The sequence below is a fragment of the Triticum aestivum genome, chromosome 4B, assembly GCF_018294505.1.
Source record: "Triticum aestivum cultivar Chinese Spring chromosome 4B, IWGSC CS RefSeq v2.1, whole genome shotgun sequence".
Classification (NCBI taxonomy): Eukaryota; Viridiplantae; Streptophyta; class Magnoliopsida; order Poales; family Poaceae; genus Triticum; species Triticum aestivum.
Genome location: NC_057804.1, coordinates 118,757,545 through 118,767,783, shown reverse-complemented (window position 1 = coordinate 118,767,783; position 10,239 = coordinate 118,757,545). Strand labels below are relative to the sequence as shown.

The window sequence follows — 10,239 nt, the reverse complement described above, 5'->3', positions numbered from 1 at the left end:
ATGCATGTCGATGAAACAATTATAATTACGGTGGAAGACAAACGTACCAAAATCATAAGGATTCCATGCAAAAATAGTGCCACGAGTGGTGGCAGCAAACACAAACCCTCGTACTGAATTGCATCACAGTACTCATCCGTATATAGAAATTGATTTTTGAGCAGTATCCATCAAGGCGTGGAAGTAAGGACGGCAACAAGCTTGTCGAAGATAGCAACAACTTCATAGTTCTTGTAATCTGAAGAGCGGTTGGGAACTCGACAAATTGCTATCTTCCATAGATGATAGTCCCCATGATCGTATTTGAACGTACGTAGATCATCTGTGTGCTCAAGATCAGGGTAGTCTGTCATTTTTGGAAGTGGAACCCGGTGATGAGTGTACACATTCACAAGTTCCCACTCGCAGTTATACCCAATATAAACAACTCAATCTCCATTTGGGCCTGCCCAAGCCTTACCCTCAAGCGATGGCATCTTAACATCACACGTATCGTTATCAAGTGGCATCAACTTGCACAAGGCGAGGCTTCTGTCATCCCCACGCCGGCGACCAGTGTCATGACGAAGAAGATAGGGGAGATCCAACCACTCCAGAACCCTATTTGTTGAGTCGAGAATGGACTTGAATGAACCTGCCATGCTAGCAGAGGTGATGACGTCGCACCGATCAATGAGTTCCTCCACCACATCATCTTTCAGATCATGGCAAGAATAACAAGGTTGTTTCTGTCCTGTTCCCTCCATGGAGAAGACGATCGAACAATGGCAGAAGGAAGGGTGAAGGAAAATGGATGGAGGAAGAGCGTGCCACAGCAGTTCCAAATCGAGAGGGAAAGGCGAAGAGGCGGTGGACGGTTGCCAGGGTACACAAAGAGGCTAGAGGGGAGCGAATGGTTGCCACAGAGAGGTCACACGCTGACGACAAGGCCGTCCTCTCAGACCTAGCGCCCACACAGAATGGCCTCTGCCCCCCACATGAGCGAAGCCACTTCGCACCCCACACCGTTGGTCTGCCATGCCGCTAAGAGCAAGTACTACAATGGTGGGCTTATAGCCTGCTTACGTGACAATTATCGGGGAAACCGTTCACCTATGGGGTCACAAGGATCCCTTCTATGTTCAGCGGCGGGTTAGTTGCACGAAGAGCAGGTGGAGCCACTAGGACATAGAGGATTTTTATCCAGGTTCGGGCCGCAAGGATCTATAATACCCTAGTCCTGCTTTATCTGGTTATATGTGTGTTCTTGAGCTTTTGAACTAGCTATGGTGTGTGCTTTGTCCAAAAGTCTGAATCCTCTCTCTGTGCGCCTTGGGCCTCCTTTTATACACAAAGGGGTTGCCACAACGGCATACAGGAGGTGGCAAGCTACAGTGATACGAGCTTATCGCTCGATCAACGTAGGACAAGCGCATTTAATGCATGGCCCACGTGTCCTCTCGCTTTATTGGGGACGACAACAGAGGCCATCGCGTCCTTCGCCGCTCTTCCTTGCCTCCCACGCGTCTGGGCCGACGAGGCATGCAGCGCCATGCTGGCCAACCAGCTACTGTGTTGGCGAGATGGTAGACTTCCACGAAGATCTGCATGTTGCCACGCAGGCGCCTGCTTAGCTAACATGCTTATCGTTGCGCTGGAGTGGTGGTGAAGTGGAAAAACCTTGCTGAGTGCGGCCTGGCCGCGACCCAACGATCGTCCCCGGCAAGGCTTGCTGGGGGCCTTGGAGTTGTCCCCGGCAAGGCCTTGCCGGGGTTCTTCGTCTCCTGATCCCACATGGTTTCGTGGGTTTCTAATCATTGTGATGGGATGCATGCTACTAGGCATGCGCTCTCCAGATCTTGGTCTTTAACATTGTCGATGGTGTCAGAGCTCTGAACACCAAGGGTGGTGGCCCTGAGGGTCTCTTCGCAAGCTGCCCCGGCAAGGACCTTGCCGAGGGCCTCACAGGTCGCCTCGGCAAGGCTTGTTGCTGTCGTGGCCCTGCTTGCCTCTTGCTGCTTGCTACTCTAAGCATCTGTCTTGCTTCCTGCTATCCTCCTCTGCTTCGCTAGGCCCTGCTGAAGGGGTAGCTGCGACCATCCGTGCACAAGTAAGGGGTACAGAAGTACCCACACTTTTGTACACCGACGGGAGCCCCAGGCCTGGGCCACACACATGCGCAAGGCGTAGTTGGGCCAGGCCCAAAGCAGTGCGCAGGCGGGCGTGGCAGAGGTGAACCACCACGATTTTTCTGTCAGTTGTGCTTCCCCACGACCCGCATCGTGTGTGTGATGTGGAGGTCGTGCGTGGGATGGCCTCAGCATGCTCGTGTCATCTCGCAGTCGATAGCAAAGAGGCGTCCCGTGCTTCCTTTATTAAAAAGGAATGAATCTGTAGGGGCGCTACTCATTTACTAAGTGGACTCGGGTCACAGCCTGCGTGGTGCCGCACCCCACGATCACGGGGTGGCAATTGGTCGTCCCATCCGTCCCGACGCCCCCTTCTGCCTCGCCATGTACCCTCCATGCATTGTGAACGGAAGGCAGCGGGCGCGGAGGACATTGGCATTAATGCCGAGGCAGAAAATCAAGCGTTCATGGATCGGGGGAGCGGGTCGATTCCGATTCCTCGTGCTTCAAGAGGTCGCATTGGCCGTGCGGGGCGGCCGCCCCTTCGGCTTGGTGGCCAGGCTCCAGCCTTGCTCTTCTATAGAAGGGGAGAGGGACGGTGCTTCTCCGCACTCGTTCTCTTCTCTCCCTATTGCTTACCATCTTCCTCCCATTCACCATGGTGAAAGGGCGCGCTAGCGCCTTGACGGAGGTGACGAGGGCTTCTGCTCGACAACGCGTTCCTCCTCCCTCGGAGCCTCCGGCGGCGGAGCACGCCACGAGGGGGAGAGGAAGGGGACGGGGTCGAGGTCGTCGCGTTGCTCGGGGCAGCGTACCCGATGCACTCCCGCCGGCGGCCCCTCTCCTGATGGGCGGCCACATCAGGGACCAACCCTATGAGTTCTTCATCAGGCTGCATAAGCCTATGTGCAGTCGCCTCCGGCTTCCGACTCCGTTCGCTCGGGTGATGGAGGAGGACGCCCCGCGGGCCTTGAGGCTTCACATGAGGGACTGCGGGAACGGCAGCATGTGGGCTGACGTCAACTTGCCCCGCCCTCAAGTCATGTATCTTTGTCAGGGGTGGAAGACCTTTGCGCATGCCAACAGCTTGGCGGAGCGGCACATTCTCTACGGGAACTCCGGAATTCGCCTAGGGTGCTGCATGGAGATCTCCACTGATGACGAAAGCTCCTCCTTGAGCAACAGTGGTGAGGAGGACAGCGCCAACAACGACGACGGCAGCGGGCGAGAGGATGACGACTCTGACTCCGGCTGACCGCCAGTGGCTGCACCATCGTCTGGCCCGCTCCCTCCCCCGGCAACACGCCTTGCCGGGGGCCTTGTCCTGCTCTCCCTGGCGACGGTGGTTGGCGGGCTTCTTGGTCAAGCTCTCCATCGCCCAGTTCCCCATGCCCGCCACCTTGTGTAGCCTGACGTGCCTGGGGAGGAATGGGGCAAGAACGGGGATTATGGGACACTTATCTTTTTTTCAAATACGTAGGCATTTGCCAAATCTTATCTTTCTAGGAAATGTACTGTACCGAGCCCATGCTCATGTTATGTAATATATGCATTTGCATCAGCATATCAATGAAAAAGATGAGATTTCGCCGGGAACTCATGCATGTATACGTTCGTGCAGAGGCAAAGTGCCCCTTTAATGAAAATAAATGAGTTTCCCCGGTAAGCCACCTTGTCGGCGCTCCTGTGTCTGACGAAGAATCACATCTGCCGGTTTACAGGCGCAGGGTCCAGCCCCCTGCCAAACTCTTCTTAGGCCCAAGGTTACTGCAACAACCCCGACCGAAGCAACGTTCGAGTCGGGGATGGGAGCACCCCAGTCTAGACAGAGTGACGAGGTTTTCTAATGCGCAAATCGCAAGTTACAAACATGAATGGGCACGGGAGGAACTTTATCTGATTAAGTTGTTGACGGGGACGCCACGCCACACAATCTTCTCAATTTCTTGTCGGGGCGTCGTTACTGCGGCCGGGAGGAAGGGAGGACAGGGGCATGGAGCCTTGGTGGTTTCTTAACACCTGTTAGAATTCAAGGCAGCACAATATCCTAGACAAACAAGCATGTATATATATATATATATATATATATATATATATATAGGGCTGGACTATTCTGTTATCCGTAACATTCTGTTACCATCGCTCCCTATAAGGCGCGGGAGGCAGTCGTCGCGGGCGAGCGAGTGACAGTGTCAGCCGGAGCGAGGGAGCCCGCGATGCCGTGACTGGCCGCCAACGGATCCACCCGTGCCCCGCCCCTGCCTCCCGCAACTGGCCCCAACCCACTCCTCGCCTCCATCCCTCGGACCGGCCGCCAACTTCCTCCCTCGCGCCGGCCGTCAAGCCCCTCCCGCGCACCGCCGCCATCCTCCGCGCCGGTCTCCGCCTCCCTCCCGCGCGCCTGCCGCCGCCTCCTTCGCGTGCGCCACCATCGTGCCCCACGCCGGTCCTCGCCTACATCTCGCGCGTCGGCTGCCGCTTTCCTCCCGCGCGCCGTCCGCCGCCTTTCTCCCCACGTCGCCCGTCTCCCTTCCCCCGCAACACCCTTCTCCCTCCGGCGACGCCGGCCAGCCCGCCCCGGTGAATCCAGGGCTAGCACCCTCCCCGAGCTACTCCAGGCGCAGATCCTGCCACGAGTGCTCCCAGCGCACGGATCTGGCCGGGCTTCGGCGAGCATAGCCTGCTACAACCTGGACTCCGGCGCTACTCCTCTCCTTGCACCCCGATCCACCGGTGTTACCCCAGGCATGGGAGCCATCCCAGGGCCGAAAGAGGCTCGAGCTTCCTGCAGTTCTAGTAGATAAGCTTGTCCGGCACATCCAGCCAGGTAAGCACATCCAGTCGCTGCACAGTTCGAGAACAGCAAAGTTGTGGCACCGAGTCGAACTTGCCGCTGCACCATCTTCACCAAGTCGAACTTGCTAGAACTTGCTGTTGCTCAACTTGATCTCTCGCGTAGCTCATCCAGCAAGACTGCTGAAATGGTATGACTTCTTTGCAAAAAAATCAGATCTAGTAGTTTGTCTCAGAGTCATTTCTTCTGTATAGTACTGCACCTTGTGCTCCCTTCATCCCTTGCACGTTCAGATGAGATTTTTTCGTGCAATCAGACTTGGGCTATGGCCCAAAAAATTTGGTGATCTTAGTTCTGAATTGCTGGGCATGCAACTCCTCGATTTTTAATTGCTAAACGGTACCTGAACAATTGATAAGGGAGCCGCTATGCATTACTATTGAAACATAAGGTTTTTGCATTTTCTCAAGAAAATAGTAGTAGTCTGAACCATGGACAATGTTGATTCTGCATATAGGTAATGGATATACTGAATCTGAATAATAAATTTATAAAAATAGGTTAACTTCATAGCAGCATGCTCGCTTATCTATTGGCATGCACATGTACCATCAGACCAATTAATCAGCAGCATAAAGATCATCATCAGATGTCCAAGTCGAGCTCTGGCTGCAGTCTAAGTCGAAATGCGACCAACATCTTCACCAAGCGCTGCACCCGTTGATCATCCACAAAGTGAGAACGCCGTCTCGTTTTTCTTTGAACATTTGCTTTTGTGATGCATGCTCGCTGATGGATTCCCTGCAGCGGCCAAATCCCGGCACCGCTTGTGATCTCCGCCTCCATCAACTCCACTTCCCAAAGCTATCAGTCCAAATGAGGAGGTGTAGCCGGTCCACGTGATCTCCGACGTCGTATTCTACCTCCAAAAAATTTCTTTTTCAGTTCGATTCTTCGTCACAGGTTCACTGCTATCACCCGTTTTTGTGAATCTCTATTGAAAATTAGCTCACGTTTTAGTGAATGAGAAGCAGTTTGTACTTATAGCTTGATGCGTATTCATGAGTAGTTTAAAAAGTGTGCTTGTTTCCTGCTTTGCTATAACACTTGTTAGATTGCTAGCCAAAAAAGGTCATGTATTCATAGATTTGCTGCTTGTGTAGCAGCCCTGCATGTATTTTATCATCAGTTCATAAAAGGAAAGCTGAATCAGTGCAGTGTGTGTGTTAAAAAAAATCAGTTTTATATTGTATGGTAGTTCATTGTATAGAAAATTTGCAATAGTTCCTGCTTTTCAGTTCATCTACTTCCCCTTCGCAAGTCTAATTAGTAGAAATTCAAATATGAAAAATAGCATCCATTTTGTTATGTTCATCATATTCAACCAATTTTGTATGTACAGACTTGCATATGTTGATTAGTAGGGTAGATCTCCGTAGCACAGTCGAGATGTGTTCAGTCCAACCCCATGGCATTAGGGAGGTCGAGTTCGTCGCGAGCAGCAGTACATGTTTGTTGGCTTACTCCAGCAGCCAGCCCAGCCTTCCCTCCCGATCATCAGTCCAACTTCTTGCTCCGACGCCGGTCACTCAAAGAGCCGCGTGCAGGCCACCCGTGTTTCACCTCCTGATCCAGCTCAACTTTCTCCATTCTTCAGCATTTTTGGTATGAATTTGATGAATCTTCTTGATACTCTGTTCTTGCTCATTTAGAGCTAGTTTTGTTCCTGCATATATGTATCACTTAGTTTTTAGATGGCTTAATTTAGAGAGCTTCCAACTCTGAAACTTGCCATGCATATTTGTGGATGGAATGTAAAATGGATGATCCTGTGATGGATTGATGTGGATGTTCTTTGTGTACTTAATTTTGACAGAATTATTGTAGTACTCTGTAGTGGTATTAAATTGGGAACCTATGGTGCTTCAGTTAGAAGATCGTTGATGCTAGCTTCTTCGAGTTTGTCTGCTATTTCAACTTTTGTTTTAACCTACATCTTTTTTTTTGTTACAGATTGTCGCATGGTACTTGTATTGGCTGCTAGACTTCATGTATTACTGCCAGGTAAGTTCAAAAAATAAACTGTAGCTAGTTCAAATATAAACTCCCTTGAGGATTTGCTATTGGCACTACAATTTATTTCCCTTAATATTTTACTGAACTTTGAGTAAATATTTCTAGCTTTTCCTTAAAAAAGTTCATGCAAAATAACTGAGTTGTGTTACAGCTGGCTTTGGAATATAGTATGATCTGAAAAATGGGAAGGTGCATGAAAAATATAAGTTCACCTTAAATACATGTGTTACAGCAGTTCGCCATCTATATCTACCATCAGTCCGTAAAAGGACAAGTATGTACGGATGCTAGAAATGATGCTCTATGGAATTTCTTCTAATCTAGTTCGAATTTGGTCTACTTGAGTAATTCTATCAGTTCATGACAAGTATGTACCGATGCTAGAAATGTAGGTCATTTGTGAATCATGCTTTTTTCAGAGAGAAAAGGAGTTTGTAGTTACATCACATGGTGTACTCAGCAACATAAACATGGTTTCCTCCATAAATTAGTTGTTTTTGGTTGATTCGTTTACATGGACAGTACAAACGCACATTGTTGTGTAGTACATGTGTGTATTGTGATTGTAATTTTGGTTTTTAGTTAAGAAAAAAAATAACAAAAAGGTTCATAAAAGAACCCAAAACATTCGATAGTCCTGGAAGTCCAAATTTCAGTTCAACATGTTTTCTATCATTAGCTCATTAAGAACCCCAGAAACTTATCTGGTGGTGTGTGTTTGTGTGTGCTGCATCCTTGTCCGGCCGCTCAAATCCAAACTCTCAGTACAACTTCTCTACGACCTCATGTTCACAAATCTTGTAGTACATTTTTTAATAAAAAGCTTGTAGTACTATGTAAAGCAAGCATGGCCAACGCATACTTTAGGTTTCGCGGTAGTACGCACTATTGATGGTGGCCTTCCTTTGTGGCGCTACTACTTTGCCACCTAGAGTAGTACTGCTACTAATTATCATGTTGCTACAACCTAGCGAACAGTACATGTATTTGATATACGGTTCTGTAGGAAGAAAAAGTTCACCAATATAAAATCTCTAGGTTTAGTAAAGCAATCTTTTTGTTTAGTAGCTGATACTGCTCAAGTTTATTTCTTGTTGTACATATGATGTCCAATTTCTTCTTTCAGTTTGGTTCAATTTATAAATTTCATTCAGTTCAATTCTTATTGTAGTTGGATTTCAGTTTCTTATTTGAGTTCAATTCAGGCATGTGTTTGAACTTGCAACCTCACTGCCTTAAGCTACGATCTCAGATAGAAGTGTACTAAATGCAGGTACTAGGTGGTGGCATTGCTTCACTTCTCTTGTTACGTTCTCTTCGCTCAAATTTGGAGGATCAAGAAAATAAAATATCATTGTTTTGACATGCACCACTCAAAAGAAGTCATTTCTGTTGAAAAATTGTTTCGCTTGACATGTACTTGCCAACAATTATGTATAATAAATCATGGCATTGTATGTAGAAAAAGATATATTGTGTGTTCTGCTGTTGTATTGAGTTGCTATCTATTGCTAATGGTATGATGATGCTATTGCTCTGTGTCATGTTATGCAAGTTGACACCGAGTACACGTTGGATGATATACTTATACAGTAAATAGCTAAAAACTGATTTCTTCCAGTTTTTATTTTTCGCCGTTGCCTGTTTGATGTTATGCCTACGTGAGCTGAAGCGTTTTAAAAATGTTGGCAGGAAAGTGTGTGTATTTGGCAGAATAAATGTTGGTAAGTTCATGGCAAAAAAATCCATAAGTTCACGGATAAATAATTTCATGGTTACAAAAACCCTTTTAGAAAAATTAGAAAATAAAGAAATGAGATACATTACAGAAGAATTGAGGAGGTTTGGGTACAAGGAATCCAGAAAGTTCAAAGTTAAGAAAGCGGAAAGGTCGGACCCATGAAAAAGAGAGGTCCGGAATAAAAGAGAACATTATGAAACATAAAAAAATATCAACAAGAAAAAGTTCAAGTTGCAAAAAGAGACAAGTCCAGAATACGCTCAGTATGTGAAAACACGCTCAGTACAAAACCATGCATACATCCGTTCAAGTATTCTTTTTCTCGAACATATATTCGTCCGTTCTAGATAGAAAAATGGTTGAATTAAAAATATTGATCAGTACAAGTCAAAAATGATGGTCCGTTCGGAATAAAAGAAATGACAGAAATTCAACTTGTAAAAGTTCAAGCAAAAAAAAAACCATGCAATTCAAATGAGAAAAGTACAAGTCGTCAAATAAGAGAAGTCTAGGACTATCATTGTAAAAAAAGTTTAGTTCAAACAAGAATAAAAAACATTTTATTTTTGGAAAAAATATCATTCAGTTCGATGATATAAACCATGCAAGTACAGGGGCGACGATACAATAAACCGTTGAAAACTTACGAGCAAAACAGAGCAAAGTCTAGTTAGTGAAAACACGCTAAGTACAAACCCATGCAAACATCAGTACAAGTACCCTTTTTCAGAACCATTTAAAATTACTCTAAAAAAATAGCTCAGTACAAACATACACAAATATCAGTCGACTACTCTGTTTTTCAGACGAGAAAACAGCAGGATCCATCATGCCGTATTCCAAATTACTCTTAAACGGTTGCGAAGTAGAGAAAATGACCAACATGACTAAGTTTCGCATTTTCGATAGCTATCGAATGGTATATTATCTGCCCCATTTCGATAAACTTTTTAAAAAAATCGCGTTCAAAACCAATTTTAACCGTATTTGAATTCATATTTAAACCGTATGGAATTAGAAAAAACTTTCTATACGCAAAAGTTGCGCATTTTCCATAGATTTCCAATGCCGTATCATTTGCGTCAATCCGACAAACCGTTTGGAAAAAACAGTGAAAAAACATTTCTCCCAGAATTTCACCATTTTTCAAATTAGTTTTAAATCATATAGAATTTGAAAAAAATAGTACATATATGGAAGATGCGGATTTTCACAGGATTTCCAACGCCATCTCATTTGCTCAATTCCGACAAGCCATTTGAAAATTAAGTCCAAAATACGATTCGTGTTTTCGGTTTTGAAAAAAACGGTTTTTTCAAAACTGCTCTTAAATCATAATTTTTTTGCATAAACAAATTATAAGATTGTAATGTGGATGTCAAGAGCTTTCCAACGATATATTACACGCCCCGTTTCGACAAAAAAAATTGCAAAAGAAATTGAACTAAAGAAGACAATTTTTAACAACAACAGAAAGCATCAGTTCAACCGCTCGATTTTCATCAGTTCAACCGCTTGAA

The 10,239-nt window shown here is 46.3% G+C and overlaps 1 long non-coding RNA gene across 1 annotated transcript; it reads left to right on the top strand.

Annotated features, from left to right (window-relative positions):
* The first annotated feature begins 4,281 nt into the window (after positions 1-4,281).
* On the top strand, positions 4,282-8,522 carry LOC123091376 (uncharacterized). The gene is made up of 4 exons (XR_006443060.1): positions 4,282-5,637; positions 5,710-6,567; positions 6,916-6,966; positions 8,252-8,522. It is a non-coding gene; the product is annotated as an uncharacterized lncRNA (long non-coding RNA).
* Positions 8,523-10,239: the final 1,717 nt, after the last annotated feature.